The 14,308-nt window shown below is 46.1% G+C and overlaps 1 non-coding gene across 1 annotated transcript; it reads left to right on the forward strand.

Moving 5' to 3' along the window:
- The first annotated feature begins 13,899 nt into the window (after positions 1-13,899).
- On the forward strand, positions 13,900-14,010 carry LOC126012275 (U6 spliceosomal RNA). Its single transcript, XR_007496795.1, has one exon. It is a non-coding gene; the product is annotated as a U6 spliceosomal RNA (small nuclear RNA).
- The last annotated feature ends 298 nt before the right edge of the window (positions 14,011-14,308 follow it).

Here is a 14,308-nt window from a genome sequence, read left to right on the forward strand (position 1 = left end):
AAGGAAGGAAGGAAGGAAGGAAGGAAGGAAGGAAGGAAGGGCATCTGCTTTGCACATGCTAACCTAGGATGGACCGCGGTTTAATCCCCCAGCATCTCATATGGTCCCCCAAGCCAGGAGCAATTTCTGAGTGCATAGCCAGGAGTAACCTCTGAGTATCACTGGGTGTGGCCCAAAAATCAAAATCAATCAATAAAAGGAAGGAAGGAAGACAGGAGAGGAGGGAGGAGGAAGGAAGGAAGGAAGGAAGGAAGGAAGGAAGGAAGGAAGGAAGGAAGGAAGGAAGGAAGGAAGGAAGGAAGGAAGGAAGGAAGGAAGGAAGGAAGAAAGGAAGGAAGGGAGAGAGGAAGGGAGGGCATGGGGAGGGAGGGAGGAGAAGAAGAGAAAGGAAGGAAGGAAGGAAGGAAGGAAGAAGGAAGAAAGAAGGAAGGAAGGAAGGAAGAAAGAAAAAAAAGAAAAGAAAGAAAGAAGAAAGAAAGGAAGGAAGGAAGGAAGGAAGGAGGAAGGAAGGAAGGAAGGAAAGAAAGAAGGAAAGAAAGAAGAAAGAAAGAAAGAAAGAAAGAAAGAAAGAAAGAAAGAAAGAAAGAAAGAAAGAAAAGAAAGAAAGAAAGAAAGAAAGAAAGAAAGAAAGAAAGAAAGAAAGAAAGAAAGAAGAAAAGAAAGAAAGAAAGAAAGAAAGAAGAAAGAAAGAAAGAAGAAGAAAGAAAGAAAGAAAGAAAGAAAGAAAGAAAGAAAGAAAGAAAGAAAGAAGAAAGAAAGAAGAAAGAAAGAAAGAAAGAAAGAGAAGAAAGAAAGAAAGAAAGAAAGAAAGAAAGAAAGAAAGAAAGAAAGAAAGAAAGAAAGAAAGAAAGAAAGAAAGAAAGAAAAGAAAGTCAGTCCAGTACTCCAGGGTTTGTCTGGTCACATGGCTGGGCAAGCCAGCGAGGTGGGTCCCTTGGAGGAGTTTATTGGTTTTCCTAGGCTCTCCCCATTTCCCTCCCGACTCCAAAGGGAGGGTCTGGGGGTGGGGACTGCGACTTGCCGGCCTTCAGGCTCGGGAAGGATCTCTTTTCTTCCTGGGAGCATAAGACATGCCAGCATGGCATGTCCAGCCAGCATGGCGTTTGGCAGCCCTCCGCCATGCCAAAGGCTGCTTTAACCAGGCCTAGAAAGGGGTGCGGGACATGGGTCACAATAAGTTCTGGCATTAGGACTTATCAGCTAAGTTTCCTTATTAAACCTGTCCATTGTGAAACCACGCAGGGGCTAGCGCTCCCGCGTGGAACATTATAAGAAATATATGGATATCATTGTGTTTCATCTGCTTGTCATTATCTGAACGCAGTCCAGGCGCTTGTTTTATTCCTTTACTCCCTCACTCCCATCTATTGTTACCCCACATTTTACCATTTTTTTGTACTAATGATTTTTGTTTTGGCCAAGGTGGATTATATATCTTTCACAGTAATTTTTTGGGTGGAGTCTGAAGCTTCAGCAGGCAATGCGTCATGGCAAGGTTCCATGCTGTAGGCTTTTTGGCCAAGATAAGGTGAAGATGCAATGTTGGCTGCCCCCCACAGCCTTCTCTCTTCCTCCCCATCCCCAGGGTTATTCCTGGACACCTACTCAGGGTCCCAGCAAGTGGGTTCCAGTGAGGTGCAATTTAAAAGAGACCCCAGACTTCCTTGTTCCTGCAAGGGGCTGGGAGGGGACTGCTGAACTTTCAACTTCCAGCAATTAGGAAGCAAAAGCCTCTTGAGGAGTCGGAAGCTTCAGCAGGCAACAAGGGGAGGACATGGCTCCATGCTCTCTTTGCTTGTCCATATCACAGACCAAAGTGGTGTCTCGGAAACACCCCCCCCTCCCTCTTGACTATTTCTAAAACATAAAAGGGTCACATGTATCTCCTTTGACTATCTCAGATGTATTCCCTTAACATCTATAACTCTATTCGAATATCCTCATATAGTGACAACTTTGCCCACTGGATTTGTTATTTGATTGTTTGATTTTCCCCCTTTGAGATCTGTTTTATAAGCAATACTGGTAGAAGAGTATCGCTGTATAGGTTTCATGTTTGTACCAAGTTACGGGGAATGTTGGACTTTATTTGTGGGCCCTCAGATGCACCAACAATATCTTGTGGCATTGCTTCTCTTTTGCATAGGCACATTAATATGGAAAAATAATACATATGCAAACAAGTTCTTATCTAATAGAGATGGGAACACAAATTTGGTAATGTAATTAGGCCTTTTACCCTGAACATTGGCATAATGATTTGGCTCAGGCCTTAGAAGAATGGGCATCACCCACACACACCTGAACAATGGATACCATCTATGGAAACAATCACAATTGTCTATAACATTACCAGGATCCAAGTCTCTACCAGGGAAGACCTACACCACTGCTTTGGCATTGACTTACTCCAAAGAGTGCTCCCAACACCCAGACGACTCAGGAACAGTCTGCATGCAGGGCAGATCGCTCCACATTGAATGGTATGCTAAAACTAGAGTATGCTCCACATCAGCCTGACATTGATGAAAGAAATGCACAGAATCGGGCCCGGAGAGATAGCACAGCGGCGTTTGCCTTGCAAGCAGTCAATCCAGGACCAAAGGTGGTTGGTTCGAATCCCGGTGTCCCATATGGTCCCCTGTGCCTGCCAGGAGCTATTTCTGAGCAGACAGCCAGGAGTAACCCCTGAGCACCGCCGGGTGTGGCCCAAAAAACAAAAAAAAAAAAACAAAACAAACAAAAAAAAAAGAAATGCACAGAATCCAGTCTTTAAATATAAGAATCTGATACCAACAATAGCTGAAGTGTGAAAAAGTTTCACCGGGACCTTGAGAATGACTCGAGTTGGACAGACTGGTATGCCTGGAACCCAGAGTCTGTCTTATGCCAATAAACTTCTGGGGTGAGGCCTTTTTGTAATCAGGTCAAGGATTTTTTTCCATTTTCCCCATTTTTCTAGACCTATGCAAACAATAGCGATTGCCACTATCACACCTTTACTGTACTTTTTTACTCTTATCCTTTAAGGAAAAAAAATACAACTTACTGAACTTAAAAACAAATCACTGTAGTAGAATGCCTGTCTCGAATACAGGCAGGGGGTGGGAAGGGGGAGGGGGTAATGTTACACTGGTGAAGGGGGTGTTCTGGTTATGACTGTAACCCAAATATGATCATGTTACTTAAGTAAAATATATATTTAAGGGCCCAGAGAGATAGCACAGCGGCGTTTGCCTTGCAAGCAGCCGATCCAGGACCAAAGGTGGTTGGTTCGAATCCCGGTGTCCCATATGGTCCCTCGTGCCTGCCAGGAACTATTTCTGAGCAGACAGCCAGGAGTAACCCCTGAGCACCGCCAGGTGTGACCCAAAAACAAAACAAAACAAAACAAAACAAAAAAAAATATATATATATAAAGAAAGAGAGAAGGAAGGAGGAAGGAAGGAAGGAAGGAAGGAAGGAAGGAAGGGAAGGATAGGAAGGAAGGAAGGAAGGAAGGAAGGAAGGAAGGAGGGAGGAAGGAAGAGAGGAAGGGGGAGAGAGGGCCCGGAGAGATAGCACAGCGGCGTTTGCCTTGCAAGCAGCCGATCCAGGACCAAAGGTGGTTGATTCGAATCCCAGTGTCCCATATGGTCCCCCGTGCCTGCCAGGAGCTATTTCTGAGCAGACAGCCAGTAGTAACCCCTTAGCAACGCCGGGTATGGCCCAAAAATCAAAAAGAAAAAGAAAGAAAGAAAGAAAGAAAGAAAGGAAGGAAGGAAGGAAGGAAGGAAGGAAGGAAGGAAGGAAGGAAGGAAGGAAGGAAGGAAGGAAGGAAGGAAGGAAGGAAGGAAGGAAGGAAGAAAGAAAGAAAGAGAAAGAAGAGAAGAAAGAAAGAAAGAAAGAAAGAAAGAAGAAAGAGAGAGAAAGAAAAGAAATAAACAAAGAAAGTAAGAAAGAAGAAAAAGAAAGAAGAAAGAAAGAAAGAAAGAAAGAAAGAAAGAAAGAAAGAAGAAAGAGAGAGAAAGAAAAGAAAGAAAGAAAGAAAGAAAGAGAGAGAGAAAGAAAAAAAGAAAGAAAGAAAAGAAAGAAAATTTCTATTGCTGGATAGCAATAGCACAGTGGGAAGGGCGTTTGCATTGCATGCTACTGATTTGATCAGTAGGTTTAATCCCCAGCATCCCATGTGATCCCCTGAGCCCAGGAGGGGTGATTCCTGAGTGCAGAGGCAGGAGTAAGTAAGCCCTGAGCATCACCCGGCATGACCTCCCCCCACAAATTAAAAGGATTCTATCCTTAGACTCCAACTTTGGGGCAGGGTCTGCAGTGCTCAGGGCTTTCTCCTGACTCTGCTCAGGGATATCTCCTGGCAGAGTCAAAGTATAGTTCCCCCCAAACCAACAGAGCCAGGAGTCAGCCCTTGAGCACCATAGAGTGTGGTCCATAAAAGCTGAGCAGGAGGGGTGAGGGAGGGAAACCAGTTAGCTATTCGGTTGGACCTTACAGTTCAGTTTCAAAGCAAAGGCCTGAGACCCAGGCAATGAGGGGTCTATGACCCAGGCAAGCCGTGAGAGAGAGCCTCTGAGCAGGGCTTCCCCTTCATTCCAGGATCCCACATGCCCCTTTCTGCCTGGCACAGAGAAAATTCCAACCCTTCCCTGCAAGTAGGTGCCACAATCTGTGTCGAGAACCACCACTTTCTGGACCCTCGACAGAGACTCAAACCCTGAGCTTCTCGCATGGGGCCACTAGGGGGACAGGGACCGGTGGTTACAGGTGAATCACATCTGATGAGGTAAATCACATTTTCAGTTTCATCCCTGTCTTGCTGCAACTTACAGTGGTCCTCAAACTACAGCCCGTGGGCCACATATTGTATTTGTTCCTGTTTTGTTTCTTCACTTCAAAATAAGATATATGCAGTGTGCATAGGCATTTGTTCATAGTTTTTGTTTTTACTATAGTGCAGCCCTCCAACGGTCAGAAGGACAGTGAACTGGCTCCCTGTTTAAAAAGTTTGAGGACCACTGATAGTGTTTGTTTCTGCTAGAGCTAAGGCCCCACAGGCGGCTTGTCCAGTGTTGTTCAACGGTCCCCAAGGAAATGCAGATATTTCTGGATCTCAGGACACTGGTGTGGAGATTCTCAGAGCTCTCTCTCTTTCCTAGACCTGTCAATGCTTCTGAATTCAGGGCGTGAAGTTCTGCTGCTGTTTCTTTTTCAGTTTTTTTTACAGTTATTCAGAGTAACCCCTGAGTGCCTCTGGTGTGGCCCCCGAACTAAAAACTAAAACATAATGGTTGCCAATATGGTTCAGGTAGCCCAGTCCTGGCTAATTTCTCTGTAAGATCCTCTGAAGGGTCTAGGGGGCCAGCTTCCTCTTTTTGCATGAACCACAGCAGCCCAGCTCTACCCCTTACACCCTCCGACAGTAAAAGCCTAGCTCTAAGACTCAGCTTTATCAAATTTCAAGCCCCCAAATTTGTTTTAGATCTAGAAATTCCTGGATCACACAGCTGTGGTGATATAGTAGTGTCAGCCTAGTAGGATCCCAGGAAACCTGATGAGAAAGTTCCATAGAAATCTATCATGCTTAGGATGGAGACGGAGAGTATTATGCTGAGTGAAACGAGTCAGAGGGAGAGCAATAGATATAGAATATCAGAGCCTGGAGAGATAGCTCAGCGGTGTTTGCCTTGCAAGCAGCCGATTCAGGACCTAAGGTGGTTGGTTCGAGTCCTGGTGTCCCATATGGTCCCCTGTGCCTGCCAGGAGCTATTTCTGAGCAAGATAACCAGGAGTAACCCCTGAGCAAAAACAAAACAAAACAAAAAAGAATATCAGTCATTTGTAGGGGCCAGACTAATAGCACAGCTGTTGGGCATTTGCCTTGCATATGGTCGACCCAGGACAGACCCAGGTTTAATTCCTGGCTTCCCATATGGTCCCCTGAACCAGCCAGGAGCAATTTTTGAGCACAGAGTCAGAAGTAACCTTCGGGGGCCGGAGAGATAGCATGAAGGTAAGGCGTTTGCCTTTCATGCAGAAGGTCATCAGTTGGAATCTGGCTTCTCATATGGTCCCCCGTGCCTGCCAGGAGCAATTTCTGAGCATGGAACCAGGAGTTTCCCCTGAGCACTGCCGAGTGTGACCCAAAAACCACAAAAAAAAAAAAAGTAACCTTCAAGTGTCACCAGGTGTGACCCAAAAACATATATATATATATATTTCATGCATCTGTGGGATATAAGGAAAATAAAAGATAATATGGTGATAATAGTGAAAGACAAGAGAGATGAAGGAAAGGAGGACCAGATCATGGTAGAAAGCTTGTCACAAAGAGCAGTGAGTGCAATTAGAGGAGAGAAAGGTCCACTATGATAAAGATAGTTGAAAATGATCACTCTGGACAAAAACTGGGTGCTGAAAGGAGATAAAGTGATATATGCTACTACCCCTTCATTAACAATAGCACAAACCACAGTGTCGAAAAGAAAAAAAATGGAAAGAGAGAGAGTGAGAGAAAGAGAGAGAAGTAAATTTTGTGCCTCAGAGGCAGGCAAGGCAGCGGTAGTGGAAGGGAAATCATTTTGGGAGCCAGAGCAGTGGTGCAGGTGATAGGGCATTTTACTTGCACTTGCTAACCTAGGACGAACTGTGGTTCGATCCCCCAGCATCCCCTATGGTCCCCCAAGCCAGGAGTGATTTCTGAGCTCATAGACAGGAGTAACCCCTGAGGGTCACCAGGTGTGGCCCAAAAGCCAAAAGTCAAACAAAAAAACAAAAAAAAAAAAAAAGGAAATTCAGTAACACAGAAGCTCAATTAGCACCAACCACAGCCCAGTAAAACCTCAGACACTGACTTTTGTGAAATCAGGGAGAGACAGAAAATCATTTCCAAAAGACCAGTGTTGGCCTAAGTGTTGATAATTCTATTTGCCTTTGTGTCGTACCAAACAATATGAAATAAATTTGCCTGTGCCTGCACGAAAGCTGGCTAGGAGGATGGTGGGCGGGGTATTTGGGACACTGATGATAAGTAGGTCAAGCTGGTGTTGGATGGCTTTTGAATACTTAATGCCTGAAGTGACTGTACTATGAACAACTTGATAAATCACCATTTTATAATAAAAATTCAAAAGAAGGACTGGAGAGATAGCACAGCATAGGGCATTTGCCTTGCACACAACCGATCCAGGATGGATGGTGGTTCAAACCCTGGCATCCGTATATCCCCTGAGCCTTCCAGGAGCAATGATTTCTGAGCACAGAGCCAGGAGTAACCCCTGAGCAATGCAAGGTATGACCAAAAAAAAAAAATCAAAGGAAACAACAACATAACAGAGGATGGGACTAGTGCAGGAACAAGAAGGCTCCCTCCAGGCCTCACACCCCACACATCTAACCTCAGACATGTCTGAGGACAAGAGTCTTGTGATATTTGGGGGCTGGAGAGATAGCACAGCAGTAAGGCATTTGCCTTGCATACTGCCTAACCGGGACGGACTTGGTTCGATTCCTGGCATCCCATGGGATCCCCCAAGCTTGTCAGGAGTGATATCTGAGCTCAGAGCCAGAAGTAAACCCTGAGCATCGACAGGTGTGGCCCCCAAACCAATCAATCTATCAATCAATAAACTGCTTTTGAAAAAATAAGTCTTGTGATTCCAGAAAGATGGCAGGTCGAAGGTGTACAAATTTCTTTGTTAAAAATGCTTGTTTTGGGCCCGGAGAGATAGCAGAGTGGCGTTTGCCTTGCAAGCAGCCGATCCAGGACCATAGGTGGTTGGTTCGAATCCCGGTGTCCCATATGGTCCCCCGTGCCTGCCAGGAGCTATTTCTGAGCAGACAGCCAGGAGTAACCCCTGAGCACCGACGGGTGTGGCCCAAAAACCAAAAAAAAAAAAAAAAAAAAAAAATGCTTGTTTTTCCCATCATGGTTAGGAGAGCATCTACCTAGATTTTAAGAAGCAAATTCACACTGAAGATGCGAGATCTTAGAAATGCTTAAACTCACTAGATATGGGAGAAATGCAAATGCAAAGATTAGGAGAGTGTTTTACACTCATCAAAATGGCAAAAATTAGGGAGGTGGAGATGAAAGGGGTGGAATGTTGGCAAAACGGTGCCCTGAGGCGGGAGCTGGAGGGAGCCCAGGTGCCAGCGGCATTCAGGCAGGCAGTGCTAGAGCCTGATCCCTCAAACCTGGCTTCCTGCAGTTCCTCCCTAAGGCTTGCTCAGTGCCCACAGGGAAACTGTTTCATTTCGTAGAACCATAATTGTTCCTCTATGCCCACCAGTGCTCTGGAGTGAGGTGCTCGCAAGCCTTCTCTTTTTATTTTTTTGTGTTTGTTTTTGGGTCACATCCAGCAGCACTCAGGGGTTCCTCCTGGCTCTATGCTCAGAAATTGCTCCGGGCAGGCTCAGGGGACCATATGGGATGCCGGGATTCAAGCCACCATCCTTCTGCATGCAAGGTAAACGCTCTACCTCCATGCTATCTCTCCGGCCCTACCTTCTCTTTTTATTTATCTTTTTTTAGTTTTGGGGGCCATACCTGGCAGTGCTCAGGGGTTATTCCTGGCTCTTGGTGGTGCTCAGGGGACCCTATGAAGATCGAACCCAAGTCAGCCACCTGCCATGCAAATGCCCTCTCTACTGTACTATCACTCCAGCCCACTACATTTTTTTTTTGTTGTTCACAGCTCTAGCAGTGCTCAGAAAATACTCCAGATGCTGTGCTCAGAGCTCATATAATACTAAAGATAAAAACAGGGCTCCCGGGGCCTGGAGAGATAGCACAGCGGTGTTTGCCTTGCAAGCAGCCGATCCAGGACCCAAGGTGGTTGGTTCGAATCCCGGTGTCCCATAGGGTCCCCCGTGCCTGCCAGGAGCTATTTCTGAGCAGACAGCCAGGAGTAACCCCTGAGCAATGCCGGGTGTGGCCCAAAAACCAAAAAAAAAAACCGGGCTCCCATATTCAAGGACTGTGCTCTAGCCCATGGGCCATCTCCGAGGTACTCTTTCTTTTTTGTTTGTTTGTTTATTTTTTGTTTTTGTTTTGGGGTCACACTCAGTGGTGCTTAGGGGCTACTTCTAGCTCTGCGCTCAGAAATAACTCCTAGATTGGGGACCATATGGGATGCCAGGGATCAAACCCGCATCTGTCCTGGGTTAGTTGTATGCAAGGCAAATGCCCTACCGCTGTGCTATCACTCTGGCCCACATAGCTGCATTTAAAACAAAACAAAACAAAACCAAAACAAGCCTACACATGAAAACTACTAGAAATCATTTATCTTCTAACTGGAAGTGTTAGGGATTGTTCCTGAAGGCTCAGAGATGTCATCTATATATAGATGATGTCACTAGTATGTATAGACAAGCTGTGGGCTCGTCATCTTCTTTTGCTTGTTTTTGAGAGTACTATGCCAGGGATGGAACCCAGGTCTTTTGCAACGCACATGTTTTTGAGGGGAGAGGTTCATACCTTGCCATACGCAGGGCTCTCTCCTGGCTCTACAATCAGAATTCTCTCCTGGCAGGGTATGAGGGACCATATATATAGTACCATGGATTGAATTCATGTCAGCTGCATGCAAGGAAAGTGCCCTCTCCACTGTACTATCTCTAGCCCAAAGCCTGCTGTTGTTTTCTTTTTGTTCAGAGGCCATGATTGGCAAGGCTAACTCCTGAGATCACTTCAAGGTTTGGGGACCATAAGGAATGCTGGAGATTGGACCCCGTATGGCCATGTACAAGGCAAACTCTCTATTTGCTGTACCATTTCTACCTGGCCACAAGGGACATGACCTTAAAAAAGAGGGATCAGGCTCCAAAGAGATAGCAAAAGAATGCTTGCCTTGAGTGGTGGACCAGGATTTGATCCCTGACACCCCATATGATCCCCTGAGCCCCAATAGGAGTGATTCCTGAGCACAGAGCCAGAGGTAAGTCCTGAGAACCACTGCATATAGCCTCAAAGCCAAAACAAAAGATTAAAAATATGGGGCGGAGCAATGGCACAGCAGTAGGGCATTTACCTTGTATGTGGCTAATACATGACGAACCCTGGTTCAATTCCTAGCATCCCATATGGTCCCCTGAGCCTGCCAGGAGTGACTTCTGAGTGCAGAGTCAGGAGCAACCCCTAAGCGCCACCGGGTGTAACCCAAAAACCAAAATAATAATTAATAATAATAATAATAATTAATAATAATAATAATAAATAGAAATGGCATGTGTTGTGTGTTCTAGAGTGAGGCCTTTATCCCTTTGACATAAGTGCTACAACGTTTTTTCGTTTGTTTTTTGTTTGGTTGCCATGCCCTAGGATGGTCAGGGCTGACTCCTGGCTCTGCACTCAAGAATCTTTCCTGGCGGTGCTCAGGGGACCGTATGAGATGATGGGGCTCGAAACCAAGTCAACTGCATGCGTGCCAAGTGCCCTACTTGCTGTACTATGGCTTTAGGGCTCGGCCCCCTAATTGCTACAATGGTACAATTGTTTCGCTGTTTCCATCACAAACTGAAACCAATGACATAAAGTTTCTAAATCAGTGAGAGGACCAGAGAGATGTGTTAGCGTATGTTTTACAGGTTGGAGGCTGAGGTCTGAAATTCAGCAATACTAAGTCCCCGAAGCACCACCAGGAGTGACATCCCCCTGCACAGAGTTGAGAGTAGCTCCTGAGCACTGCTAGGTGTGGCCCCCAAAACCAACCAATTAGGGAGCCAGAGCAATAGTAAGGATGCTTACTAATAGTAAGGATGCAATGGTAAGGAACTTGCCCTGAGCCCGGAGAGATAGCACAGCGGCGCTTGCCTTGCAAGCAGCCGATCCAGGACCAAAGGTGGTTGGTTCAAATCCCGGTGTCCCATAGGGTCCCCCGTGCCTGCCAGGAGCTATTTCTGAGCAGACAGCCAGGAGTAACCCCTGAGCACCACCGGGTGTGGCCCAAAAACAAAACAAAACAAAACAAAAAAGGAACTTGCCCTGCATGCAGCCCACCTAAGTTTAATAATCCCCAGCATCTATCTCATAGGTCCTCTGAGCCCCACCAGAATAGATTCCTAAATACAGAGCCAGCAGGAGGCCTTGAGCACCATCCTGTGTGGCAAAACAAAACACAATCAAAACCAACCAACTAATCAACCAACCAACAAGCAAACCAACCCACCTCACAGCCGTGCAAGGAAAGAATTTTTGCCTATTCATGCCTCTGTGTGCATTCTCTATCAAGTAAATAGGAAATTAAAGAACAAGAAAAGCTTCCTAGGTTATTTCATGCTAGTGCTGTTTGCAATACAGATTGTAGACTGGCTGTGTCCATATTTGCCAAGCTGGTTTGTACACACCCCATTTTTCTCCTTCCTCTTCCCTCTTCTCCTCAGGTAACCTCAGAACTGCTGACATGTGGGCTGGGCCAACTCCCGAGTTTATTTCCTCTGCTCAGTCCCATGGTGTAAGATTGATTGCCTTCAGGAGAAGGCCCACACTTACCCTTCTTCTAATTCCCCTCACTTCCCATCAACCCTTGGTGCCTGTCCACCGGAAGCCTAAGAAATCACAGACAGCAGAGTGAACTAATATTGCTGTTGGCACATGAGGATGACTCGGGATCAAACTCGAGGCCTCGCACCTGCGAGGCAGGATCACTTTAGCCACTACTGATTCTTTTGTTTTGTTTTGTTTTTGTTTTGGGGCCACACCCAGCGTTGCTCAGGGGTTACTCCTGGCTGTCTGCTCAGAAATAGCTCCTGGCAGGCACGGGGGACCCTATGGGACACCGGGATTCGAACCAACCACCTTTGGTCCTGGATCGGCTGCTTGCAAGGCAAACGCCGCTGTGCTATCTCTCCGGGCCCGCCACTACTGATTCTTGCCTCACCTCTTTTCTTTTTCTTGTGGGTTTTTTTTGGGGGGGGGGGCATTCTTTTTTTTTGTTTGTTTATTTGGGGTTTTTTTTGGGGGGGGTCACATCTAGCAGCACGCAGGAGTTACTCCTAGTTTTGTGCTCAGAAATTACTCTTGGCAGTCTTGGGGGATGCTGGGAATTGAACCAGGGCTCATTCTGGGTTGGCTTCGTGCAAGGCAAATGGCCTACCGCTGTGCTATCACTCTGGCCCTACCTCTTTTCTATTTTTGTTTGTTTGTTTGTTTGTTTGGGCCACACCCAGTGACAACCAGTAATTACTTCTGGTAGGCTTAGGGGATCATATTGCATAGGGGTGACACTGGGGACTGAACTAGAATCGGCCACATTCAAGGCAAATGCCTGCTGTACACTAACAGAGTAATATTTCATTGTACAAGCTTACTATATGCTTTTTATCCAACCATAAATTCACAGGTACTTTGTTTGCTTTTGTATTTTTCTGACTGTAAATAACACTGTCATAACATTAGGATGGATAGAAACTTCCTTTTTTATTTTATTTATTTTTGTTTGGGGGCCAGACCCCCAACAGTACTCCGGGTTTACTCCTGGCTAAACTTAGGGATCACTCCTGGTGAGTCTCAGAGGACCAAATGTTATACTGAGGATCAAAACTTGGTCTGCCTCATGTGAGGCAATTGTTGTGTAGAATTGTTGGACCCTGGCAAGAACTTTTTGGAAGTTTTTCTGTTCTTCAGATCAATACCAGAAGTGGGGTTCAGGAAGTGGGGTGATGGGTGAGTGCCAAAGATATCTTTTGCTTTTTATGGAAGCTCCAATCAGTTGTCCAGAACAGTCGCAACAGTTGTATTCCACCAACAGGACCCCAGGGCTCTTTCTTCTCAGCATCCTCTCCAATACTTGTTAACTACTTTTCTTTTCCTCCTTGGTATTTTGGATAAGAACCAGTCAGGTTACCCCTGACTCTGTGCCCCACAACTACTCCTGGAAGTCTCAGGGACCATATGGGATGCCAGGCATCAAACCCAGCTGGCTGTGTGCAAGGCAAGCACCCTCCCCACTGTGCTATTGCTCCAGCCCATTGTTACACTTATTTTACAGAAAGTTACTCTCAGGAATTCATGGGGGCCCAGGGTCATATAAGTACCTAGTGGTGTTTGAAGGACACATAATACTGGGGACCAAACCCTGGGCCTTGAACAGAAAGGGGTGCTCCCTCCAGATAGTGATTTTTGTTTGTTTGCTCATGGTACTCTTCCAGACATGACTTCCAAGTTCAGGAGAGAGATGACAGCCAGTAGGGTATTTATCTTGCATGCAGCTAATCTGGGTTCAGTCCCTGGGACCATGTATGTCCCCTGCCCAGAGTGATCCCTGAGCACAAAACCAAGAAAAATCCCATAGCATCTCTGGGTGTGGCTTTAAAACACACACACACACACACACACACACACACACACACCACAAAAAAACCTCCAAGACCATGGGGCCAGAGAGATAGCACAGTGGTACGGCATTTGCCTTGCATGTGGCTGAGTAGGAAGAGACCTGGCTCAATTCCCAACATCCCATGAGGTCCCCCAGCCTGCTAGAGGTGATTTCTGAGTGCAGAGCCAGAAGTGATCTCTGAGTCTTGCTGAGTGTGACCCAGAAACCAATCAATCAATAAATAAATAAAGTAAAAAAAATCAAGACCAGAGCAATACTAGGGCAGGTAGAGCATTTGGCTTGCAGCTCCCAACCCAAGGTTCAATCCGAACACACCATGTGGTCCCCTGAGCTTGACAGGAGTAATTCCTGAGCATAGAGACAGGAGTAACCCCTACATCAGGTGTGTTCCAAAAACAAACCCTAAAAAAAAGGTTTCTGATATAAGGGTCAACCCGGATTTGATCCCCAGCATCCCATATGGTCCCCTGAGCCCCACCAGGTGGTGATTCCTGAGTGTAGAGCCAGGAGTAAGCCCTGAGGACCACTGGGTATGGCCCAAAAACCAAAACATAAAAAAGTTCCTGGCGTGCTCACTTCAGCAGCACATATACTAAAATTGGAACGATACAGAGAAGATTAGCATGGTCCCTGGCAAGGCAAGGATGACATGCAAATTCGTGAAGCGTTCCATATTTAAAAAAAAAAAGTTCCTGGCATAGGGGAGGTAGTGAGTTTGCTTTGCATGTGGCCAACCCAGGATGGTGGACCTGGGTTCAATCTCTGGCATCCCATATGACACCCCAAGCCAGGAGCAATTTCTGAGTGCAGAGCCAGGAGTAACCCCTGAGTGTCACTGAGTATGGCCCAAAAACCAAATAAATAAATAAATAATAGGGGTTGGAGAGATAGTATGGAGGTAGGGCGCTTGTCTTGCATGCAGAAGGATGGTGGTTTGAATCTTGGCCTCCGATAGGGTTCCCCCTTTGAGCCTGCCA

Source organism: Suncus etruscus, chromosome 6, assembly GCF_024139225.1.
Source record: "Suncus etruscus isolate mSunEtr1 chromosome 6, mSunEtr1.pri.cur, whole genome shotgun sequence".
Taxonomy (NCBI): Eukaryota; Metazoa; Chordata; class Mammalia; order Eulipotyphla; family Soricidae; genus Suncus; species Suncus etruscus.